Consider the following 11,616-nt stretch of genomic DNA (forward strand, 5'->3'; position numbering starts at 1 on the left):
GTTGAAGACGGATGACCTGTCAGATACACCTAATGCTAACTCAAAGCCCTCAGCCTTTAATCTGCACACTTCCTGTGACCTATACTATGACAGAACCAAATAAAGAACACTATCTTTGTATCCCCCTGAGACAGAGCAGTGTTCTCGTATGCTAATGCAAGCCGGTGTTGGAGAAGACGCTCCGAGGGCAGCCCAGACAACTCACAGGTCAGTGCTAATCTTCTGATATATGGAGCCTAAAGACCCGGGACACATCCATCACACGCCGCCAACATCTCCCCAACTGGGAGAGATCTGGACACACTAAGGGGTTAACACACAACCCAAAGAGACCTCTGATGATCAATCACTCAAGAAGCAGCCTCCTTTTGAGCGGAGAGTCCTTTAACAACAGCGAGGGGGTACGTTTCTTAGCAGAGGCTCGGCGATGAGTGCATATAGGGCCAGCGTGACTGCTAGACCTAATCTCCAAGCCTCTGTTAATCATTAAACATCCATTTCCAACCAGTAGGGGAAAGTTAACTGTCATTTTAAACACAGGAGGTGGTAGTATGGGAGGGAATTTTTCTCCGTCAGATGCATTTTCTTGGTAGAAAGGAGCAAGACTACAGATGTATATCCATCTATCGGGTTAACTACCCTAACACATAATCATTCGTTCCAGTCATCTATTTCTTTATTTTTGAGGCATGCTGCAAAATGGCTATGATGGGCTTTTGCATTTAAATAAGAAACTCACCCTGAAGCACTTTGTTAAAAAAAACAAAATGGCCTTTGCTTCTTTTTTTCTTTTTTTATTCTAGTTTGTCTTTTTCTTCTTCCTCTTGCGAACAGGCCAAATGTGAACGGTGAGAGAGCAGCTTTGATGTCATTTCCCAAAAAAGAAAAAAAAGAAAAATTGGGGAGAGGGGCCTCTTCACAGCATCAGCTGTAAATGTCAGGTTCTGTGTCAGCTCCTCAGAATCGGAGACTAGACTCGAGACCATTTAGCAGCTAAACTCACCCAGGAAGAAATTCATCTTAGATGGAGCACTGATGCCAATTTCTCCACCGATAGCAGCCTCCACAGAGCAGATTCCATGTACCTCTCCTCTTCAGCAGCTTTTTAATAATTCGAATAACCAGCCTCGGCTTAACACACCGCAGCATGATTTCAACTCCACACTCTTTTCTTCACTCAACAAACTTCGAAACACTTGCTATTGCTATCACTCCTGCCCTATCCTCCTACACATATACAATGCAGAGAGCCCTGCTCTCCTTGTCAGAAGTCATTGTAGAAAACATAGGAAATCACTAGCAGGAACAGAGGTAGACTCGAGGAAAGTCCGAATAACAGGAACAAAAAAAATTACATCGTTTAACAGAAAATGCACTGGACATCACAAATTGATTATTTTCATCTGGTGTAAAAAGTGTTTCTGCTATGATCAATACAACCAAAACTGTCTCATCTACCATTACCAATCACCACTCCCTCGTTCCCCTCTCTCTGTGTCCATTTGTTTGCCCAACTTTTCACAGCGAGCGTGTCAGAGGAACTGAACAAGACAGCTGTCAAACCTGACCGCCATGAGTGAAAATGGCAGGTGAAGCCCTCTTTTTTTTTTTTTGTCTCCTTCCTGCTCTCTGGGTTTAAAACTCCCACTCTTACCTTATCTAAGTTTTGTGATGTTATTTTATCTGAACTAAGGAGGGAGAGGAAGGAGCAAGTCCTCTCCTCCAGCAGTTAGGAGCGCAGTTGGCTCACGTTATTACCAAGGAGCTGGATGACCATGAAGGGGCCACAGACCCCTACTGCGCTCCCAATGGCATTTACATTCCCTGTGTCTGCGTAATAACACCTCTCACGCTGCACTTTCTTTCACTGTTAACCAATGCTGATTCTACATCTGAAGTGGGAGTCCGCACAAAGGCAAGAGAGCACGTTTTTGCTTCTCCTTGTGGCCGGTCAAAATGAGAGTTTATTTTCCCCTATTAAACTTGCCTGAAATTGCAGAGAACATTAGGCCATGTATCACAAGACAAAGAAGAAGAAAAAGGAAGAAATCCTTCAAAATAAACAGTGTCTTGCCGCATTCTTTCACTGACAAACAACAGCTGCACAGAATGGGAAATAAATATTATCTCTGCAACAGAAAAACAATCAGACACCGCTAGGTACTCAGAGCCTCACAAAGCTTGAATGCTCTGCGTCTTTACATCTACACTCCTTGAATGTGGAATTAGACCATTTCTTTTGCAAGAAAGAACTTGCAAAGCAAATTCATTTTGGAGCATTTTAGATGTAGACTGCTGCGGCCAAAGTACCAGTCAAAATATGTAAACAGATTTTCATCAAGTTATTTATGCTTTTTTTTTTTTCATCGCCGTAGAAGCGGAGGGTTCTCTTTCTCTTTGAAAATAGAATACGGTGTTGATGTTTTACGTCTGCGTGGAGAAATACTGGAGGAAATATTTTAACAGAAAAAATCTTTTTTACATGACCACGTCTCAGAGTGCCGTCCAAAATTTCCGCTAAATACATGGCTTTTGGTGTTAGATTATAGCCAACAAATTCTCCCAATCCACACTAAATCTGTTTCCAACACTAACACTTGCTTCACACACACACACACACACACACACACACACACACACACACACACAAACTAACTGCAGTGTCCAGCAATTCTGTCAGTAGCTTCCACCACCACAGCAGCAACACTATCAGAACAAAACTGCTTAGAGGAAGGGGGCTGGTAGCTCAAGTTCTCCCTATTGAAATGCAGACACTTTGATATGGAAATTGGCAGTTACAAAAACCCGCTAGAATTCACACTAGCATGCATTGAAACCATTTGCGCAATGTGAAATGAGATGGCACTTCCTCCCAAGACAACACAGACAAATGGACCAAACCAGCACGTCTGGGGCGGGTGAGAGATGGAGTGAAGGTAGGAGAGGGTGGAGAGGAGGAGGAAGAGGGGAGTGTGGGGTGGGGTGGAGAAAGAGGCTACAGAACATTTGTCTCCCCTCTCTTTGAATTCCTACAATCCACTGTCCCGGCATTTGTTTCAAGAAATAGACTTAGAGTGAGCTGAGACGCCGGATTTTCTGAGTGCAACGTCTACTTTCGCCAGTAAAACATCCCATAATGGCTCAGTGGCAGGGGAATAAAATGACCTTTTCATCTTCAGGAACCAGTGATGGGCATGTCAGTATTAAGCAGCCACACTCGACATCACCCAGCCAAGGAGGCTTTTTTTTGTGTCTAGTCCTCCAAAATGGCTGGCCTGATTGAAAAAAAAACTTCGCCACGGTCAAAATATGCTCGGATTGGTCTGATGGCGAGTCAATTTCTCACACTGTGCGTATAGCTCATAAAATGTTGCCGTTTTCTTAGATCAGTCGAATGCGTTTATTTCCAAAAACAACTCTGTTTGAAAAAGTCATCATCTATACTTTTCAGTGCACGAAAGCTGTTATATAAGTACATGCCGGGTAGCTCCCAGTGTTCTAACTTGTCAGTATGCCTTATATAATGTTGCACCATTATCCTGATTTGGCATTGACAGTATGGATCTTGTGTAAATGTTACTTAACCTTGATATTTCAGTCCACCACAGTTGTTCTCTCCTGAGGTTTCTTGCTGAAGTCTACACGTCCCTATCTCTGAAGGCTTCACGTGAGAATGAAATATGGCTCCTTAAGCCTGTAAAAACTCTATGTGTCTATGTGGGTGTGTATAAAGGTGTGTGTGTGTGTGTGTGTGTGTGTGTGTGTCCCATCATCACACATGGCTGGCTCAGGTCTGTGAATTATACATGCTCTGTGCAATGATCTTATTTTATAGCCGCAAAATGGAGAAGTAAATGGAGACAGCAACTGACATCCAACTACTTAGCTCGTGGTGTCCTGAACTGGGTGGAGATGTTTGTGTGAGCTCTGTTTTTTCACCATGTTATCACGCTGATTATCATCGCTGAATAGCTTATAAATCAACCCCAGTTTGCTTTTGACAGGCTTTGGATACATGTGCAGGACTTTCTTTGTCATAGAGTTCGTCTTAAATAAAAAAAAAACACCTTAAAGCACCTTAAATATAAGCAATTTCTACATTTTTATTATCATGCACCTAAAGAAAGTATCATTCAGTGGGCTTTTAATTTGAATTATATAGAGCTATAGACACGGAAATCCACATTGGGATGTCTATAGTGGTCAAGTAACTCCATTTTAATTAAATGTCTGCTGCCTCCAGACACTACAAAACACCATTATATCTTATGGGCTACGTATTGATCTCATCAGTACAGTTTTAAACTGCCGGAGGAGCCCGTGGGCCCGTTTTCTGACATTTGCCTTATCATATCCTGGGAGTGTAAATAAATGGTAGGCTATTGATTCAGAGAGGCATAACCCAGCATCTCCCTTGAAAGACTCAAAACATCCGCTTTTAAAGGCTGGGCTACTTACAGTGGTACGTCGTGCCAAAATATGGATCCCGGCATGGAGTGTGAATTTCAGATCAACACCAGGAGCCCCCCTCCTCTCCTCTCCTTTTTTCAGAAGAGGCCCCCAGAAACTAAGCTGCGGGTCGCACAAAGACGGCTGGGGCTCGGCTGCATGCTCCACTTTCCTCACAGTGGACGGATGATGGGGTTTCCCGTGGCGGCTCTCTGTTCTTCTTCAAGCCAATACGTCCGGGACCGGACGAATAGCTCCATGGCGACAGGTCTGTTCAAAAGTAATGATCGTTACTCTCTCTCCCCCCCCCCTTTTCCTCCTCCTCCACTGCGTGCACACACAGGCTCCTTCCGACGGGAGCGCTACGGTTTGACTGCATAAAACAGGATCACTTCAAGGAGACGAGATGCGCCCCAGTCTCGCCACAAAATGAAACTCCGAGCACGTCTTCCACACTGTCAAGTCTGTCTGAAAGTCTCCAGCGGCCTGGTTCACAGATACAGCACGAACAGGGGTGCCGGGACTTCTTTAGTCTGGCTTTCGGTGCGCGCCCGGTTGTTCCCTCTGCGCCTCATCCACACGCCGCGCAGACAGTCGGAGCTACAGCCGGACTGGAGGCAAACAAGGCGAAGAGAAACGGCGCACCGGTCCCCTGCTCTGCAGCAGCTGGCTGTGCAGGGCGGCGCGCAAAACCTGGAGCGGATCGCTGGCAGGGCACTGGACCGGATGGATCCTAATGCTAATTACGACAAGCCCGCATTAGGGCTCGTGTTAAAGCTCTATCTCATGTGTGCTCAGACTTGGTGCACTTCAAACACAAACAAATTCTGCATTTCCTCCAGACGCCTGGGAGGCGTTTTATTCGGGACGCGAGCAAGAGCCAACAAATAAATAAATAAAATAAAAGTGCAAGGCCATTCACCTCATCAGCTCAAATAAGTAACATACTCGTTGCTACTCTACTGAAACTTCAGTATTGTGTTCAGTAGTTTTCACCTGGTTAATTAGTACTGAATAATTAAAACACCAAATAATGAGGCTGACAAGACTAATTGGGTGAGACCTAACACTTTATGCATAAATGCAGAATGTATGAAGATTAGATAAACATTTGACCTTGTTTAACAAGAAGTACTCCATATAACAGGGTCATGTTACCATAGATGAAAAACGCTCATTTCTGCACTTAAAGCTCTCCTTGTACTTATCCTATAAGATCGCTGTAGATTCTACTGTAAGTACCAGTTTAGCATCTAATCACTAAGTAATGCTGAAAGGATAAAGGGATTGATAAGCGGACTGATAAGAAAATTAATGTGCAGCTGTTCAGATTTTTATTAATTCTTTAAATCTTTTTTCAAGCCAAGATTTAACACATTCTGTTGCTCCTGCCTATCATTTTTCTTTGTCTTAATGTGTCAGTAAACAGAATATTTCAGGTTTTAGATTGCTGGTCGGATAAAGAGAGCTGTTAGAAGGCCTTACTTTGAGCTTCAGGAAATTTCATCAGGCCCTTTTCAGTCTTTTCTGACATTTTATCGATGAAATGTATCGTTTATTAGACAAAAAGAATTGGCAGATTACTTGATAATGCAAATAATCATGGTAGTTGCAGCTCTATAATGTAGACAATGAACAATCAACCAATAAGAGTTAGTGAAGGTTGGACTGCGATACGTAGGCTGCAAAATGAACAATAGCCAATATGCAAAATGTGCTGGATGAATGGATGTGAAGTGTGGAACAGTATGGACAGAACACATACATAGTCTGTACAGTGGAATGAATCTGGCTATTGTGCTCAATATAACCAGCTGCCAAGTATGTAACATGTACAATGCTGACATCAAACCTGAAAATACTTGCGGAGGGAAAACGGCAATATACACCAAACCCTAACCTACGACCTTAACAAAATAAATCCAGCAGTTTTATTCATACACACTTGCAACTAAACTAACAGTACACAGCGATGTTCGGTCAGCTCCTCAGAACAGGTGCTGCTATAGGTTGTGTGCAAACATTCAGTATCCATCCATATGTGCATGGCAAAAAAAAAAAAAAACTGCAATGTTCAGCGCCTCCCTTTGAAATTTATTGTTGTCTACGTGGAGAGGCATCTGAAACAGGATTTAGACCATGAGAGGGTACAATGCTCCACTGAAACTAATGGATATATTTAAATACATTTCATTTACTTTGCAATCCCTTACACAAATGTCGCATGGAAAAAAATCCCTCTTGTGAATTAATGAGCCTTTTGGACAAACGCAGCTTTTTATTTATGAAAAAATTATTACCAAGTTGTGCATTTTTCACTTCAGAGGCAACAGGGATTTATAAATATTATTTTCACAACTACACCTACATGCGGAAAGATAAAGTACCATAATGATTTGTTTGCAAGTTTTATTTCCCAAAGTACGAATCATATATACTTAACATTTTTGCTGACAATTTTCCAATGCATATTTGTACTTTCCCTAATGTTCAGGGCAGCAATTGGTTTCCATTCATTTCTGTACTGTATGAAAATCAATTAGCAAACTCTTTTACATCAAACTGCCATTTGAATGAATTACCATTAAACAAAAATATAATGTATTTATACATATTTTGCAGTCTCAAAGTTGATTTTGATGCGTTATACAACTCAGTAGAGCTTCGGGAGGTTGCTTTCATGAGCACATTCAAATTTATAAAATACAGTATCATGATTTGCAATTTGGTTGATGTTTGGTTGTGTGCGCACCATCTATAGTAAATGGGCTGAATCATGAAAAGCCACTGCTATATGGTACATAAGCACTTAAACAAAGTGGTTTTATATTAAGTGAACTGGAGCTGGATCGTGTTGAGTGGTTGATACTTATTCTTTAAAGAAAGGCTTGTTGAAACATCTATGAAAATTGCATTAAACACGTCATATGTATGAATATTACTGAAATAGGTGATATGAAAATACCGCAGTGAGCTACAAGGCCAATATATTAACATGCAGTCACAGCACAAGTCCTCATAGAATGTTAAGGGACAGCTGGATGCGTTGTTCAGACTATGTTTCTAATTCTTTTTTTCTATATTCTGTTTTTTATTGAATAGAAATATACCATTATTCATTTACTGAATGTGCAATTTATTGCCACAGTTTCCACAGATGCATGATGCAAATAGGAATTGTGCCGCATTGACCCTGCCTTCACTTTTAAAGCACATGACGTCTCCTCTGTTAGTTCTAATGGCGAAGGGACAAAATGAATCCTGATTTTACGGTCATGAATGTAGACAAGACTTGGCACCCCAAAAAACATGAAACTATAACTGAGTTGACTGGGAGTGATTCAGCTTTGTCTGTGAAATTACACTTCAAAGCTGAAAGCCCATTAGGATTTTACTGTAAGCTGAAAAACATTAGCATTAAATTGCCATTTGCAAACAAATATGATATAATCTTAATGACAAACTGGACAACCGCATGCTTGTGGACGGCAGATGCCCAATTATTTAGTCATGATTTGTCGACTGCTTTGGATATGCCAGCTGCAGGCTACATATTTTTCAGTCTTGCAAAAACAAGAACAAAAAAAATGAAGAAATAAATGTTTTTCATAATTTCCTGAGTTATTCAGTCACCACGCTAAGGCTATCATTAGAATCCATTCCACCCATGACAAGCCAAAACATGCAGCACATGAAATGTGTACCGATGCTGTACTACCAGCTGTGTCCCCATTGTGAGCAGAGGTGTCTCTGCACAACCACCTTTCTGCTCAGGCAACATGCAACTTTTAATATCTGAGCTCTGTCATTCGGCCTCTAAATATCATGGGACGTCTCTGTTGTCATTTCTCAACAATCGATGTACTGGAAGGAAAATGATCTGCCCAGCTGGAAGCAGGTTTATGGTAACATTTTCTTCAGGTTTCTAAAGTTCAGCCCCATGCAGCTTTCTTTTGAACATGATATTATACAGTTAGTAGGAGCTTTCATTCCTCCCCAACACCACTCCTATTTTTAGATCCTTACTTTTCAGCATTGTAATAAAAGAGCTACCTCTGTGGTGCAAATTCAGACGAAGGACGTTATTTGCCTGAGAAAAAGTCTGTCTAAGAACAAACACTCGATCGCCAAGTTTGGAACTATTAATGTCCTAAATATCATTTCTCTTCTCTTCCTCTCATGAGCCAAAGTACATAGGCAGGTCAGTGGTCTCTGTTACACGTGGCTTCAATAAAAAACAGTCCCCTGGCTGCACGGGGGAAATGTGAATTTGGGTCAAATTCACCAGGTGGAAAGTGAGAGGATTAGTGCAGAGCTCGCATGTTTTCCAAGGCGTAGTTTTACATAATAAAGAATAGTGGAGTAAAAGAAAACAGATGTAATGATGCTGATCCACTGGCACATATTCTTATTTAGAGAAACAATGTTTATGTATGGCCTACTACTGAAAGTGTAAACTCTCTATTTCATTTGAACTGACCCAGGAGAGCTTGGCTTGCTGGTGTTTTATTCATTGTGGTCAATGCAGTATATATGTAAATACACACAGCTGGCCCTTGCCTCTGTTTTTTCTTCCTTTTTTTCTTTTTTTTTTTTTTTAGACGACTGATGAAGTTGTCAGAAAATGCTTGGGTTTGCTTTTTTTGCTGCAGCCTGTCATTCTTGCTTGCATTCAGTGTGCAATCAAAACCCCAAGTAATAGCACAAAAGAACTTAAAGTGAGACTCAGTTTTGCTGCTGACTCATCTAAAGAGTGTAAATAAATTTCACTGCCAGAGATCAGACTTTATCATAAGAACAAACTCCATGCTGTAAATTATAGGTATTTATGAACCTCCAGTTTAAGCCACATTGAAATTATAGCATAGTGGTGAAAAAAACATGCTCCCTTTTTCTTTTTTGACATTTGCTTTCTTAATTAATGTTACTTAACATTGGGGAGAATAAATACCATGCACACATACACATTACATTACATTACAACACACAATTGCTTATGATTACTATACTTTTCTTCCAAATGTAGCTTCATGTTAGACCGAAACTACTAGTTTATCTTAATCTAAAGGAACACATACAACACTTGGACTGATATACTGTGGTTATGCTGTGCTGTCTTAGTTATATGCGTTTTATTAGTTATTTAGTTGTTACTTTATCACAATCTCTAATATAGTGCAATGGCACACTGATTGCTTTGAAACTGTATTAATGTTGATGATGCTTTTCCCTGAAAATTAGTTGAAGAATCACAAGAAAGCAGCAGCCTGCATGACTTAAAATACAAAGTCAACTCCAACTCTTGTGAATCCAAACTTCAGATGCTATATCGGATTATAGGAGTGATAATTCGATTTTTTTGGTAGTTGAGTTTTTGTGGTATTTTGCAGCCACTGAGACCCCACAGAGAGGCACAGTTTCAGAATCGGAGTCTCTTCACCTCTACATGATGTCTTTGATTTCATCCTCTCATGCGTTGTGTGTGTTCCTCCTCCAAATGTGCCATTCACATTATGGGCAAAAACCTCATGAAATAATGTGGAGTGTTTCAACAAACATTCATGCGGTAAATAAGAGAGTAGCTGGGAATGCTGCGGTAAATATGTCTCGAGTCATTATTAGGTGGTTTTCGTCATTAAGATCAAAAGCCGCAAATTCAAAGGCGATTGCAGACCTTAAAGGGGAAAGCCATTTATTGAAAAAAAAGAAAAAAGAAAAATCAAAAGGAGTTTTTTGAGGATTTTGTATGGGATTTGATGAATGCGTTTATTCCATGCAGACAGACACACTCTGTTCTTTCTGCTAATTCCTTGCGGCATCCATTTCCCAGCTTATTGTGTTGAGTATCTCTCTATAGTTTTGTAATCACAGGGCAGCACGGAAGAGGGTGGGAATTATCATGATCGTGATGGTCATATAATGGTAGTTCCCATGATGGAACGGGCTTGATTATTAGGGTTAACCACAAGTGAGCTCTGTCACATTCATGATAAGACAATGACTTAATTCATCGACAACCAGGATGATTGGTTTGAACCAGCTGTCCATACACCCATTAGTCTCAGTCTTTCCTAAGTCTTCTAGCTAGTGTCAACCTATTTACCAAACCTGGTTGTGCCATTAAAACTCCAGGAATGCATTAGCTTTAATGGATATAAGTAATGTGTAAATTGGTTCCCTGGAAGCATCTGTATCACTTTACAGTCAACACTTCTAAAAACAACTTCTAAAAATAACAGATTTAGGGGACAAGCAATATAGTAAACTTAACTTCCAATGTATTGTTAATGCAAGCATCCATGGATAAATATGTGCCTCTGAGTATTACTATTCCTGCATTTCAGAATGAGTGATAGGTATCCCAGTATGCTAGTAGTCATTTACTAACGTTATTAGCATAACGTTTTGTAGTCTTCAGTTATTTTCGCACAAAATAATTTAAGATTTCACAGTTCACATTTTAATGTGTGTAATATGTGTCAGGTTAGGTATATTGGCCATATTTCATATTGCCTCTTTTACTTCTCACTCTAAATGAGTCAGAAACATTAGTTTTAGCTAAAATTAGCTGCTTCACAGTTGGACCTAGAAGTTAGTGGGTGTAAAATCTCACTTAGATTAAGACTAGACTAAGTTTGAAACTGCATATAACTTCAACTAAAAGAAACTATTTTGAGCCTTATAGCAGGCGACTACATAGTAAATTCTTATTTCTTGAATCGCTTGTCTTGTGGATTGAAAAATAGCTATTATATCTCCCCCTCAAATGTTTTTATAAATCATATATCGTTAAAAGAAATCAGGAAGCTACATGCTGCTAGTCAAAGTATAAATAGCGTACTCAGTTATTAATTTGGACCTTTAAAGCTGCTTTAGAGATGGCTTTGAATTTCAGAACCATACAGTATATTCTCCCCTCTGAATGTTATGCAGTCCTCCATTTTTTCCCCCCCCGAGACTTCTGTCGACTGCAGACTCTGCTGACAGAAGTTAGATCAAGCATAGAAAGCGAATTCAACTCTCTACAATAGATAAAATCTGACAAGCAACATAGATCCTGGCTTGTCTCTTCTCTAGATCTTTTTGGCTCACAGAACTTTGCCTTTCCTCTGTCCTTGGGACGTCTGTAAAAATGCTCTTATATGGGGAAAAGCACAGAACAAATAA

The 11,616-nt window shown here is 40.4% G+C and overlaps 1 protein-coding gene across 1 annotated transcript in view; it reads right to left on the reverse strand.

The window, feature by feature from the left end:
- Positions 1 to 4,528, reverse strand: part of adgrl2b.1 (adhesion G protein-coupled receptor L2b, tandem duplicate 1) — an 82,702-nt gene extending 78,174 nt beyond the window's left edge. The window contains exon 1 of the mRNA XM_070844557.1: positions 4,459 to 4,528. The gene's annotated coding sequence lies outside the window, so the exon portion shown is untranslated. The remainder of the gene's footprint in view (positions 1 to 4,458) is intronic.
- Between the last annotated feature and the right edge of the window lie 7,088 nt (positions 4,529 to 11,616).

This window comes from Pempheris klunzingeri, chromosome 15 (assembly GCF_042242105.1).
Source record: "Pempheris klunzingeri isolate RE-2024b chromosome 15, fPemKlu1.hap1, whole genome shotgun sequence".
Lineage (NCBI taxonomy): Eukaryota > Metazoa > Chordata > Actinopteri > Acropomatiformes > Pempheridae > Pempheris > Pempheris klunzingeri.